Raw genomic sequence first — 13,134 nt, forward strand, 5'->3', positions numbered from 1 at the left:
CTGCAAATCGCAAACTCCCAATTTATCCCTTCCCACCCCTTTTCCTCTGTGGCAACCCTAAGTTTGTTTTCTATGTCTGTGTGTCTCTTTCTGTTTTGTAAATAAGTTCATTTATGTCTTTTTTTTTTTTAGATTCCACATGTGAGTGATGTCATATGGAATGTTTCTTTCTCTTTCTGGCTTACTTCACTTAAAGTGATGATCTCCAGGCCCTTCCCCCAGGTCAAAGCCAAAGTGATTCCAGCCAAGCGGCATAACACAGCAGCAGAGCGGAGGCCAGCCCAGCTGGGGAGCGCTGCTGAGAGTGATACATCGTATTAGTCTTTGCTAGCCATTGTGTGTGTGCAAAATGTTTTACGGGAATTCAGGTGGGAATGCCTAGAGGGAAATAAAGGGAGTTCTCTGGGTCCATACTGAGATGGGTTTATTTTTATATTTGATATCTAATGGTAGATAGCTGTCTGGAGGGAAGAAACTGAAGATGGAGGTGGGATTTCCTGTGCACCCATAGAGGGGCGGCAGATCTGCTCCTCCCCGGAATACAGTCTCTGATTATTGTTTGACTTCGGCCTCAGAAATGCTACCCCTGTCTGGTTTCTTTCCTAAAGAGATTTTCAGTCTTCAGGCAATCTGAGGATGAAAACTGTTCTTAATGAAATAACAGTCTGATTCAGCAAGCATTTCGTAAACATTTCCTATATGTTCTTGAGGACAAAGTAGCCCAGTCCTTGCCTTCAAAGAGTTTATTTAGTAGAGAGAGCCAGACTGTCTTTTAAAAAACTAAAGACAATAAATGAGTGAGAAAGTATGCAGATTTTAGCTGGGGGTGGGGGGTGGGGGTGGGCAGAAAGGAGGCGTGTCCCAAATAGTGGTGAGGGGAAGGTGTGACTTGGAGCCAGAGCTGGCAAAGAGCCAGTCATTTTAATGGAAACTCCCAGCATGGTGGCTGGAATTTACACAAGGTTGCAGGGCTGGTGAGGAGGGGTGAAAAACAAGAGAGAAAACTGAAGGGGAGGTGGGCTCAGGGCAAGGATGGCCTCCAGGCCATGCTCCATAGCTAGGACCTTATCCTGTGAGTAATGGGGACCCGCTGAAAGACTTAAATTTGGGCATCACATCTATACTGTAGACAGAGCCCCTGGACTTCTCTGGGGAAATGCGAATGGGAGAGTAAGTAATAAGCAGGGCTTGGATTCAGATGTCATTGTTCAGGGGGCGTCTTGCCCACTCTGAGGATGTCTCCTTATCTGTTCAATAATCACCGCTTCCCCTCTTTCCCAGTAATTTTTTTGGTGAGGATTTTTTTTAACATTTTTTATTGATTTATAATCATTTTACAATGTTGTGTCAAATTCCAGCGTTCAGCACAATTTTTCAGTCATACATGGACATATACACACTCATTGTCACATTTTTTTCTCTGTGAGCTACCATAACATTTTGTGTATATTTCCCTGTGCTATAAAGTATAATCTTGTTTATCTATTCTACAATTTTGAAATCCCAGTCTGTCCCTTCCATCCTCCACTCCCCGGCAACCACAAGTCTGTATTCTATGTCTATGAGTCTATTTCTGTCCTGTATTTATGCTTTGTTTGTTTGTTTTTGTTTTTTAGATTCCACATATGAGTGATCTCATATGGTATTTTTCTTTCTCTTTCTGGCTTACTTCACTTAGAATGACATTCTCCAGGAGCATCCATGTTGCTGCAAATGGCGTTATGTTGTCGGTTTTTATGGCTGAGTAGTATTCCATTGTATAAATATACCACCTCTTCTTTTCTGGTCACCTGTTGATGGACATTTAGGCTGTTTCCATGTTTTGGCTATTGTAAATAGTGCTGCTATGAACATTGGGGTGCAGGCGTCATCCTGAAGTAGGGTTCCTTCTGGATATAAGCCCAGGAGTGGGATTCCTGGGTCATATGGTAAGTCTATTCCTAGTCTTTTGAGGAATCTCCACACTGTTTTCCACAGTGGCTGCACCAAACTGCATTCCCACCAGCAGTGTAGGAGGGTTCCCCTTTCTCCATAGCCTCTCCAGCATTTGTCATTTGTGAATTTTTGAATGACAGCCATTCTGACTGATGTGAGGTGATACCTCATTGTAGTTTTGATTTGCATTTTTCTGATAATTAGTGATATTGAGCATTTTTTCATGTGCCTCCCAGTAATTTTTAATACTGCACTGAAATAATACATGTGGGCTTGTTGAGCACTGAAGGAAGAAATTACTTGACTTTAAGTAGTAAAAATTCCACACACCCTACCCTGCAATCAAGCAAGATGTCCCGCTTCCCACCATCCGTGTGTGCTGTTTGGTCACTCTTACAGCACACAGTTCCCTTCCTCCCTCATTCAAGAACTGGAAGAGAGTGGGACTAAAGAAGGGGTTGATTTCTTGGTGTGGGGATTTGAGTGGTGGTGTGCTGGGGCTGACTCATCTCTTCCCAACTCTGTTCAGTGGCATCATGTTGTTAGCTTGAAATTGGCTTTGCTGGGAGTATTTATACTACAGCAATCAGCAACTGCTATAAATAAGGGTCCCCTGCCATACATACGCCAGAGAGCCAGTTGTTAAACGTTTCCCAGCACACCATTGCAATGGGGGAAGCTAGCGTGGGCAAGAGAGAGACAGGCACGAGGCCCACACACTCCTGCTAGAGAAGGAAGGGTCCCTTGACATCTGTTTCTGGGTCAGAGTGACACACTCCACCTTGCTTTCCATTTGGGCATTATTCCTGAGATTAAGATGTCAGCCAGAAGATCGTGCCTTCCTGTGCTTCCAGCCTGTAGAGTGAGACGTCTGGAAGGACACCTCTGCCCCTTGGATCCACTGTGCCAGCGTATCTGAAGCATCCAAACTCGTGTCAAGGGCCTCTCACCCCAGGCACAGCTGAGCTGGCTGCTCAAAGCCCACAGGACCCAGTGCAACAATTCAACTGATCTGGCTGATTTTTAACCCCTCATTCTCTTTGATCAAGTCACTGGATGATAAAGAGTTGAATAATGTCTTCTGTCACAGCCTAGGTCCCAGGACAGCGTACCGGTGAGACTCCTCGAAGGGTGTGTGAAGACAGTAGCCTTTGGTCTGGCATAAAATTAGCATAGATGTTTATGGAATGAATGAGTGAGCCGTTCTAGCAAATGGTGCACCCCAATCTCTGGAGAACCTACAAGTTCTAGGTTCTAAGCAGCTGAATCGTATCCCAGGCAGCTGAATTCACTGATGTCCCCAGAGTCCTCCGGTAAATTCGTCAAGTGTATAAATTATAATGACCAGAGCAAGAGATGCAGTTGATATTTTGCAGCAAACAGATACAAACAGGAACTGGATTGGGGAAAGACTTGCCAAAACTGGCAAGCTCGCTTTGGGAGTTAGCTGGTGGAATCATTCCCAGTGTGGGGTAAAATGTGTAGGAAGCTGAAGATTAAGGTTATGCAGCAAATTCTTTCCAAGGACTCCCCTCTTGTAATTGCAGAAGACTGGCTTTTAACTGGGTGGGAAAGAAACCCGCTTTTCTGAAAGGTGAACCTCGTAGGAGCCATATTTCCCTTCAATAGGGGTGTGCATTTATAACTTTCTCACTGATGTTTTAAAAGACAGTTATTCTACTGAATCGTCTAGGTATTTGTGAAATGATTTAAATTTATATGTGCATATTTTCATTTGAATAGGCAGCTAGGGTGACTGTTCATGGTTTGCCCTAGACTGTCCTGCATTTAAAACTGAAAGTCCAGCACCCCAGGAACCTGCTCAGTCCCGGGCACACAGAGGCTGTCAGTCATCTTAGAGGTAGTTGTGGCCAAAGCTGTACTTTGAAGTCGGACATCTGTACTGACTAGCTGGATCATTTTGGGCAAGTCAATGAACATCTCTAAACTTTCCTTCTTAGAAAAATGGAGAAAATAATGTTGACTTCCAGATGCGTAGATTCAGCAAGACAGTGCTTTTAAAAAACACTCAGCATAGTGCCAGGCACATGGTAGATGTGAAATAAATTTTGCCTGAAGAAAATATTGTTTATCTATCATCTTGGCTTTTCTGGTTTAGCCTTTTTAAAAAGCAAACTCTCAAAGGAAGTAAATGGGAGATTTACCCTCTGCAAAGTCTTCAGCGCTTTCTGCTCTCACCTCCTGTGGGCTGTCTCCTGGGCTGAATAGTGTGATCTGGAAGTGAGCTCCATATTCACTCTTGATTGTATCCAGAGCCGATGGCTCAACGTTTGCCTGGCAGCCTAGGCTATCCAGGACTGCCTGTGGGGGAGAGGAGACAGCCCTGGCTTCTCAGTCTTGGTGTCCGATTTGGGTCACCTGGAAGTCAGCCTCTGTCTAGAGCTTCCAGTTTCAGAAAGCTGTTTGAAAGCACCAGCATTTTGTGGCCAGCAGGGACATGTTCAAGTACTAACCTGGGGTCCAGCAGAGCGGGAGAGAAGATTATGCAGCTTTCCACATAAGAGAGCATTGTGCAGCCTTAGACATGAAGATAGGGAATAAGACAAAGGAAACACTTCAAGTGCAAAACACGCACTTTGAAAGGAATTCCTTCCTGCCTCTTGTCACAGGGCTACATGGAGTAACATCTCTCTTTTGAAAAGAAAAAAGGAAGCATCTTTGGAAAGTGTAAACATCCTATGATTTCTCCCAGGTTGAGTTTGAGGCCTTGAGAATATGACAGCAGGCTTTTAAGGCTTGCTTTCTTAGATGCAGGGATGAGCCTAAACAGATGTCAGTTTTGTTGCTTGGGCCAAAAACTTTGCAGTCAGTCTTAACCCTTCTCTACTCTCACGTACTGGGGGTAGAATTCTCTCCACTTCCACTGCTACCACCTGGCCAGGCCACCAGCATATTTTGCCTGAATAACTAGATGTGGCCTCCCACCTGGTCTCCCCAGCTTGCCCTTGCCCCAGCCACCCTCTGTCCTCGTGCCAGCAGCCAAAGACATCTTTGCAAGGTGGAAGTCGATCATCCCCTTGCCCTGCTCAGAATCTTGCAGTGAGTTCCCGTCTCACCCTCAGTAAAAGCTGAAGTCCTTGCCATGACCGACACATGGACTTTCCACGGCCCCCCGTTGCCTCTCCAGCCTCGCCTCCTCTGACTCCCTGGCTGTCTCACCTGACTCAGCCGCACGAGCTCTGTGCTCCCTGAGCCCCCAGGCACGCTACTGCATCAGGGCCTGACTCAAGCTCTTCCTCTTCCTGGCCCACCCCTCTGCATGGCTCACCCCTTTACCTCCTTCAAGGTTCAGCTCAAATCTTACCTTCCAGGGAGGCGGACACTGACCACCCTAATCAGTGCTAACCTGCCCCTCCCTTGTACTCTCAATCGCCAGCCTTGACCTTTCCTGTTGCCCACAGCCCCTACTACCAACGTGGTATATCATTTATTTATTGTGTCTATGTCTTTGCCTTAGTCTCAGAAAAGATTGTATCAAATGTTCATCAAGGTGCAGGGGAAAGGGACCAGGCAGATCTGAGGTCAAATTACATCTCCACCATTCATTCCCTGTCTGATTTGTGTAAGTTGACCTCCTGCCTGGTAGAGAGCTTGGCATGTATTTGTTGCTCATTAAGTACAGTTCCCTTTTTGAAGAACTTGAATATTCCCCTTTTAGTTCATACCATTTTCTTTTAGTGTTCAGAAGAGCAAACTAGATTAATACGTGCACCCCCCCCCACACACACATCGTTAAGCCATAACAGGATTTTTGGGAAAGCAGGCTAGATGAGCTCTGGGAGGGTCAAAGAGCCTCCTAAAAATCTATTCAAATCATGGTTTACGCCTTTTACTTCAATGGGGAGAAACAGAGTCTGTAACTTTTATCAGAGTCTCAAAGGGTGTCCTTGAACCATAAAACTTTAAAATTTTTCCAACATCCCCTGATTGGTCTGCTTTTTGGGCCTCTCTAACAAAGATTTGTGATGAAAACTCTTACATGGGATGGGAGATGGCTTTTGTCTGGTATTGATGCTGAGCCCCCAGCTTCCTGGGTGGTGAGAGGAAAAGCCTGGGTGTGTCAAGGTCACTGCCTTTTGAATTCCCTGGTACCACTGGAATTTAGAGGCTTGCTCCCACTCAGATGAATCCACCCCGAGAGGGCTGGGATGACAGTGCAAGAAGTGTAAGCACAGGTGTTATGAATGCTTCATTAATCTAGGTTGAGTACAGATCACAGAGGCCAGGGGCCCTCCAGCCTTCAGCGTAATTCTGTTCTTTGATTTGGGAAGCCCGAGAAAAGGACTGTCCTAAAGGGAGTTCAGTGCAGAAGTGCTATGACTTTACTATGACTATTATTTATGTTATTAACAATAAGTCTGCTGGCTCACTTAGCCCCATGTATTATTTTCAGCTCTGGAGTGTTTCATCCCAGTTCCCATCATTCTGTCTTCATATACATGTATCACTCCAAGAAAACATTTTCTTTTGATTTCTCGAAAGAGAGAAATTAGATGAAAGGAATGAGAGGAGTTTAAAAGGCAAGAAAATAGTACCAAGAAACTACTTTGCCTTGCTTTTATGAAGTTAGCAAGTAAAATTTTTTTTTACTGTGGTCTCCTCTCCGCTTGGAGAGAAGAAAAAAAAGTTGCCAGGGAAAAGCAAGAAAAGGGAGGGGGTGATAGAAGAGTTTCCTCATCTGTGATATGCAGTTTTTTTGTTTTTTGTTTGTTTGTTTGTTTTTTAAATCGGGAGCCCCTAATTCTGCTTCCATGCCTCAGCATGCTTGCATTGTCCTTTTTTGTCATTTGAAATTCTTGGAAAGAGAACATGCCTCCCTGTGAAACCTGTGTGGGACGTGTCCCCTGAGGTCTGGGGCATCAGCATGGGGGTCTGCGGCTTTCTGAGGCTGCCCGGCTATTTGTAGTCCCCCAAATGAATGATTGAAGCAATTTCACAGTAAGAATTGCAGGCTCCTTCCTACCCCTCCATCCTTATTGAGGTATAATTGACAAATAAAAATTGTATGTATTTAAGGTGTACAAAGTGATGTTTTGATACACATGTACATCGTGAAATGATTACCACCAAGGTAATTAACATATCTATCATCTCACAGAGTTACCTTATTTTTTTTTTTGTGGTGAAAACACTGAAGATTTACTTCTTTAAGAGTCCAACTCATAAAAGCAGAGAGTAGAATAGTGTTTGCCAGGGGTGGGGGGGAGGGGGAAAAGGGGAGGTGCTGGTCAAACGGGACACAGCTTCCTTACACAAGATGAATAAGTGCTGGAGATCTATGCACAGCATGGCGACTCCAGTTAATAATAACACCATTGTGTGCCTGAGGTTTGCTGAGAGTGGCTCTCAAGTGTTCTCACTGAAGCCTCCTTTTTATTTCAGCACTGCCACTGTCTGCAAGTGTGGCCTTGGGCTAGCCGTCTCTTCTCTACTCTCCACATTCTTGTTTGCACAGCTGCTTAAATGTGGCTTGAAGCGTCGGTAACTGCAAAGTCCTAGTACCATCATCAGAAGGTTTTGAGTCGGAGGGCCCGTTAGTCGTTCACACAGATAGAATTAGCCTCCCAGCTTACAAAAACAATACCTACGTCTGAGAGACCCCATAGTGGGGTAGGTCAATGACAGCCTTCAGTTCAAATCCAGTTCTGCCACTTACAGTGTGACCTTGGGCAAGTTAAGTGTCAGGTGAGGATTCCATGGGATATCACACTTGCAAAGGGGGGAGTACATACATACAGACATACATATAATAGAGAGTAGCCATTATTATTACTATCATCGCTGTGCTCCTACTCTTACTGTTACTACTCAAGCTGGTAGCAGTATGTGTTTGGGGAAAGGAGAGGGATTGGATATGTCCTCTGGATGTCGTCCAGGGTTAAATCTGCCCTTTCAGTAACAGTGACGGCTCTGTCCACACGTGGCCTTTTAACGCTGTATTTTGACAACTGCTCAATTACCCAGATAGCTGAAAAATGTCAGCCGTGGGTCCCGATGCATTATTGATGTTGGCCCTTTTCTTCCAGCTGCATTTCACGCTCCCTGTCTGCCGAGAACAGGAAGGGTATTCTCTCTCTCCTGTGTCCCTTGGAGGCAGGCCAGAGTGGAATCCTGCTCCAAAATGTTACTTCCCTCCAAAGGTGAAAAGCATGAGTCACATCTGGTCGTCCCTGTGGATGATTTCCGTGCGGCCTCCCCTCCGCTCCGCTTCTCCCCTGCACCATTTCACGGGTGATTAAAGACAGGCCAGCGTGCTCCGCTCCACTGGAGTGAGGTCAGAGCCGGCAGTGCGAAGAGGGATTTTCCTCCGCTCTGCAAACACCCGGCGACGTCACAGAGCCTCGGGGGTGCTATCGATTGTGGTGGTGAAAGCGCTGGCCAACGAGATACTGATTGGGCACGAGGTTAGCAGCAGCTGGGACGAATGGGGCTTCCTCGTGGCTGCTGGGCTCTGGCTGCCTTGGTGGACCCGCCTACAAGAAAAGCAAGAAAAGCGTGGCCAAGTGTTTGCAGATGCCAGGCAGGATGGGCTCAGCCAGCGGCATGAAATGACGCGGTGCCAGGCCGCTGCCAGGATGCCCAGATTAATCCGTTCCCGTGTACTTTTGGAGAGCAGAATCTGATAAGCTCTCAGATGGAAGCACCTGCTTAATTGGTTTAAAGAAAGAGAAAGAAAAAGTCCAATCACTACATTTTCAGAAGTCTTTTTGCCTTGAAATATCCCACAGCTTTTTTAAAGAGTGGTTTTCATTCCTTCCCTTTCCCCCCTCCTTAATCTTTTATGTTTTAAATGGTTTATGATGATGCATTTATTACTGGTGACTTTCAAGGCCAGATAGTAATAGTGGGAGGTAGGCTATCACTGAATTCTAATCAAATTTACAATTAAATTGAATAGTATAAGTCTCCCTGCCAATGTTCTGCCATAAACACATTTTCATTTTGATGAGAATGTTGTTTCTAAAAGTCACAGTTATCAAATAAAGCTCCCCAGGTTGCCAGTAGTAAATGACTAGCTTCTGTCAATAAATTCTTAACGAAGTTTGACTGCTATGGGAGGTGGAGAGGTTTTGAAAAGGTCATGCGTTAAAATTTCCTCTCTGACCAGCTGGCTCTGGCACAGAGATAGAGACAGATTAAGTCCTGCAATAAATTCATAGGAAAAAGTGGTCCCAAGTTTCACGTAATAGTAGCATCTTTAGGAAATGCTTGGAATTGATCTGGCAGAAACGATTGGTTCTGACAGACTGAATCATATCCTATATAATAGGAAGATGTATATGGGAAGTCATTACTCTGATCATTAAAATTCCACCCTCCATGGCAAATGAGACTGATTTCTGCACAGGATGCAGAGGGCAATTCTGCTATGTTGTATGGATAGGTGAGGCAGGGACTGATCTTCACAAGTGCTCTTTGTGTTTGAGTGGAAGAAGGGAAGTATGAAATGAAATCTTTCTTATTTGGAGACTGATTGATTCCAAAGGCTCTATTTAGTTTGCCCAGTAGTGAACGCAGAATGGCTTCTAACAGAATCTTAATTGACTTGGTTGGAGCTATTTTCAAGGACTCAGCACCCTTTCCTTAATGCTTTAGTTAAAATTCTCAAATGCTTCCTAAATCCCATTGAGGAGAGTAATTTTCGTTTCTTCATTTACCTTAGCTTGGGCTGTGAGGAAGTCACATGACTACATGTGTGTGGGTCCACCTGGTTCCATGGTGGTAATGGAGGCATCTAGTGCTTTTAGTCTTTTGCTGAGATTTGCTTTGCATGCTAATTACTTTTACATTATGTCCATGAGTTTCCATTCCTCTCCATATATCAAGTCCCACCCTCTGCCTATAGGAGTCTGCTTATATCTCAGAAATAGAAATGTAAGGCTATATCAGCTTCTGATGGGTCTGACAGTCTGCACATGTGAAGGATTATGGGCCATATCAAGGTGCCTTCGGGTCTTTTTTATTAGCATAAATCTGTCAAAAGTGTGTGGGTGGAAGGCCTTCATGGAGACATTGTTATTTTATTCTTCTGAGTCTTAAAAATCCTTTCACTTCTGAGTATCACAGGGACCAGAATGGACCGTTTAGATGTCCCCAAGGACAATTTTGAAAATATTGTCAAGAGTAGTTAATATCCTTCATCCCCCTTATGTGGTGAATCACACAGAAAGTAACATTTCACTTTTCTGGAGGTGCAGCTGGCAGATAACGGAAAGTTAACATTTTATGCACCAAATATAATCTGGGCAGTGCCTCATTGCCTTTCCCTGGATAATACCACATTGGCTTCTGGTCTAGTTGAGGTTCATTTGTTTCCATGTCTCAGGCTTGCTCTTTATCAGTTTATAAGGCAAGAATTACCTTGGACCCTAAATGAAATAAATTTCACAGTCCTTCTCTGAGAAGCCCATTTGGTCAGTTGGTCTGTTAAGCACTTGGGGGACAGTGATGGACAAGACATTCATGATCTCTGCCCTCTAGGAGCCTAGTCTAGTGAATCCTGTCATAATCCTATCAACAGGGAAACGAATTCATCATCACTGACGAATTGGTTCAGTATTGTCACTGTGGATTTTGGATGCTGGAGCTCATGGGTCTAGAGTATCTCCTTAGTCCAGGTCATTTAGCATCTCTGATGAAGCCAGAGGACATTCTTGCTCCTTTCCAACCATTCTTCACATAGCAACCAGAGTGATCCTTCACAAACATAGCTCTTGTAATCCCTAATGATTTCCCATTGCATTTCAAATGAAAACTGGCCCTTAAATCTGACCTCAAGGCTCTGCTCCAGCCCCATTCACCTGCTTCCTCCACCCAGTCCCAGGCCACTCTTCCCTTTGCCACATCCCTCCCATCACAACTTGCCTCCTTCCAATTACTTGACCCTTATTTATTACCTGGACAACTCTTTTTCCTCCTTCAGGTCTTGGCTTAGATGTCACTTGCTCACAGAGGCCATCCCTGACCACCTAGGTGGATTAAAGATGGCTGTAAAATCACTGTCACTTCCACCCTCCCCTCCACCTTGTGAGGTGGAGCTTATTTCTCTTGCCCTTGAATCAGAACTCGGCCCTGTGATTGCTTTAACCAACCAAATGCAGCAGAAGCAATGCTGTGCCAATTCCGGGCCTGGCCTTTAAGGCAGTTGGCAGCGTCTACCTCCTCCTTCTTGGAACATGTGCTCTTGCAGTCTAGCTGCCATTTAAGGAAGTGTCAGCAAGCCACATGGAGAGACCATGTAGAAAGGGGTGGGGGAGAGGGAGGGAGGGAGAGGGGTGAGAGAGAGAGAGAGAGAGAGAGAAAGAGAGAGAATCCCTGCGAAGGCCCCAGACATGTGAATGAAACCATGTTGGATACTCTAGCCCCAGTTGCTATTTGACTGAAGCTACAGGAGAAACCCTAAACAAGACTAGCAGAGGAACTGCCTGGTCAACCCATAAAATCACGGCAGATAACAAGGGGTGGTTGTTGTTCTGAGCCATTAAATTTAAAATTTTAAAGAGTGGTTTGTTACATAGCCATAGTTAGCTGAAATCCCCAACCTGTTTATAAATAGGTCTCACTCCCTTTGGTTTCTGTACTAGATTCTATTTGTTTTCTTTTCAGCACTTTTCACGACTTACAGTGATGTATTTGTTGTTTTATAATCTATTTAGTATCTGTTACCCTAATTAGACTGATGCTCGGTGGTGCAGGCACTGGATTTTTTTTATTGACCACTGCATACCTCCTATCACAGAGTGCCTGCACACAGTAAGCACTCAGAAAATGTTTGTTGAATGACTAAATGTAAAAGGTTCCAGTATTTATTTGTGAGATAGTGTACCTCACCCCACCCCCATTCAGGGACAAGAATCTGTACATCTTCTCTGGTGGCAGTTCAAAAAACATTTTTGAAATTTCTTTTTGTCCTTCTTTATAACTCATACTTGTTAGATCACAATTCTCCTTTGCATCTACCACACCCCTGCTCAACAGATTTTAATGATTCCCTGTCAGCAAGAGCATAAAAAGACTAAGCCTTCACATGGTAGTCCAGGCCCACCTCAGTCTGCGGATCCACCATTTCTCTGTTGTCTCTTTCCTGGTCCCCTTACATCCATCGCCCCAGATTCCTTGTTCTTACCTGAGCCACTACCACATTTCCACTTTCCTGGAGTCTCTCTTCTCTAGTTTCTTCCTTCAGGGAGCCTTTGCCAATGGCCTCTGCTTTTAGTGGGCGTTCCTTCCTCTTACCTATGAACAAACCATTGAACCAAATCCTCAGGTGGAAGCAGGAACCCTTTTTGAGACCCAGGAAGGAAGTTCAGAGATAAAGGAGCACCTAGGGGTCTAGGGACATGGCTCCTGGTCCCAGCCTTGCCACCATCAAGTGCTGGGCCTTGTGCAGTTACCTAACCCGCTTGGGCTGCTCTTTTCTGTCAGTATAATTAGGAGCTTGGGTAAAGGGATTGCTAAGGTCCCTTTCAGCGCTGAGGTTTTCCACATTCAAATTTGCTTTACAGCGATAGAACAACCCGCTGATTGATGTGCATTTGGGTCAGAATTTGGCTGACTGTAGCATCAGCAGTTTTACATGAACAAAATTTTCAATTTCATTAGGACAGCCAAGTTAATTCTGCTGGGTTGGCAGTGTGTTCTGAGAGGCAGAGTGGTCACCAGGGCTGGGAGTCAAGAAGCGTGCTGCTGTCCTGCGTCCCAGCCACTAGCTGCAGGGGAGACCAGAAGGAGGGCAGCCGAGGGGCCTCTCAGAGCTCATCCACTTCATTTCTAAACTGGGGATAAAAATAATATGTGCTTCACTCACTCCGGGGTTGTTTGGAGGGGCTAATGTGTGTAGTGTGGCAATACTTTGATAGGTCATTATCAAGAAGTTATTGAAACAAAACTTTTGATGTATCTACTTACCAGGATAATAAAGTCTCCTTATATTTATCTTGGATGCTGTACCATTTTCCAGCTTCCCTTCCTTCATGTGCTGTCGGACAGATGAGATCCGGAAGGAACTATTGTTTTACGAGAGACTTCAGTGTTTAAGGCACTGGTCATGCATGTTTTTTAAACTCCTTACAGCAATCCTCTAAGGGAGGAGTTGTGTTAGTCAGGATTCTTTTAGTTGTCAGTGACAGAAATCTGATTCAAGCTACTCAACCTACATTAAGTGAAAAAAAAAACATG

At 44.8% G+C, this 13,134-nt stretch overlaps 1 protein-coding gene across 10 annotated transcripts in view; it reads left to right on the plus strand.

Moving 5' to 3' along the window:
* PDE1C (phosphodiesterase 1C) overlaps positions 1-13,134 on the plus strand; it is a 482,123-nt gene that overhangs the window by 192,766 nt on the left and 276,223 nt on the right. The gene's annotated exons all lie outside the window — the stretch shown is intronic.

The sequence above is a fragment of the Vicugna pacos genome, chromosome 7 (assembly GCF_048564905.1).
Source record: "Vicugna pacos chromosome 7, VicPac4, whole genome shotgun sequence".
In the NCBI taxonomy this organism is placed as follows: domain Eukaryota; kingdom Metazoa; phylum Chordata; class Mammalia; order Artiodactyla; family Camelidae; genus Vicugna; species Vicugna pacos.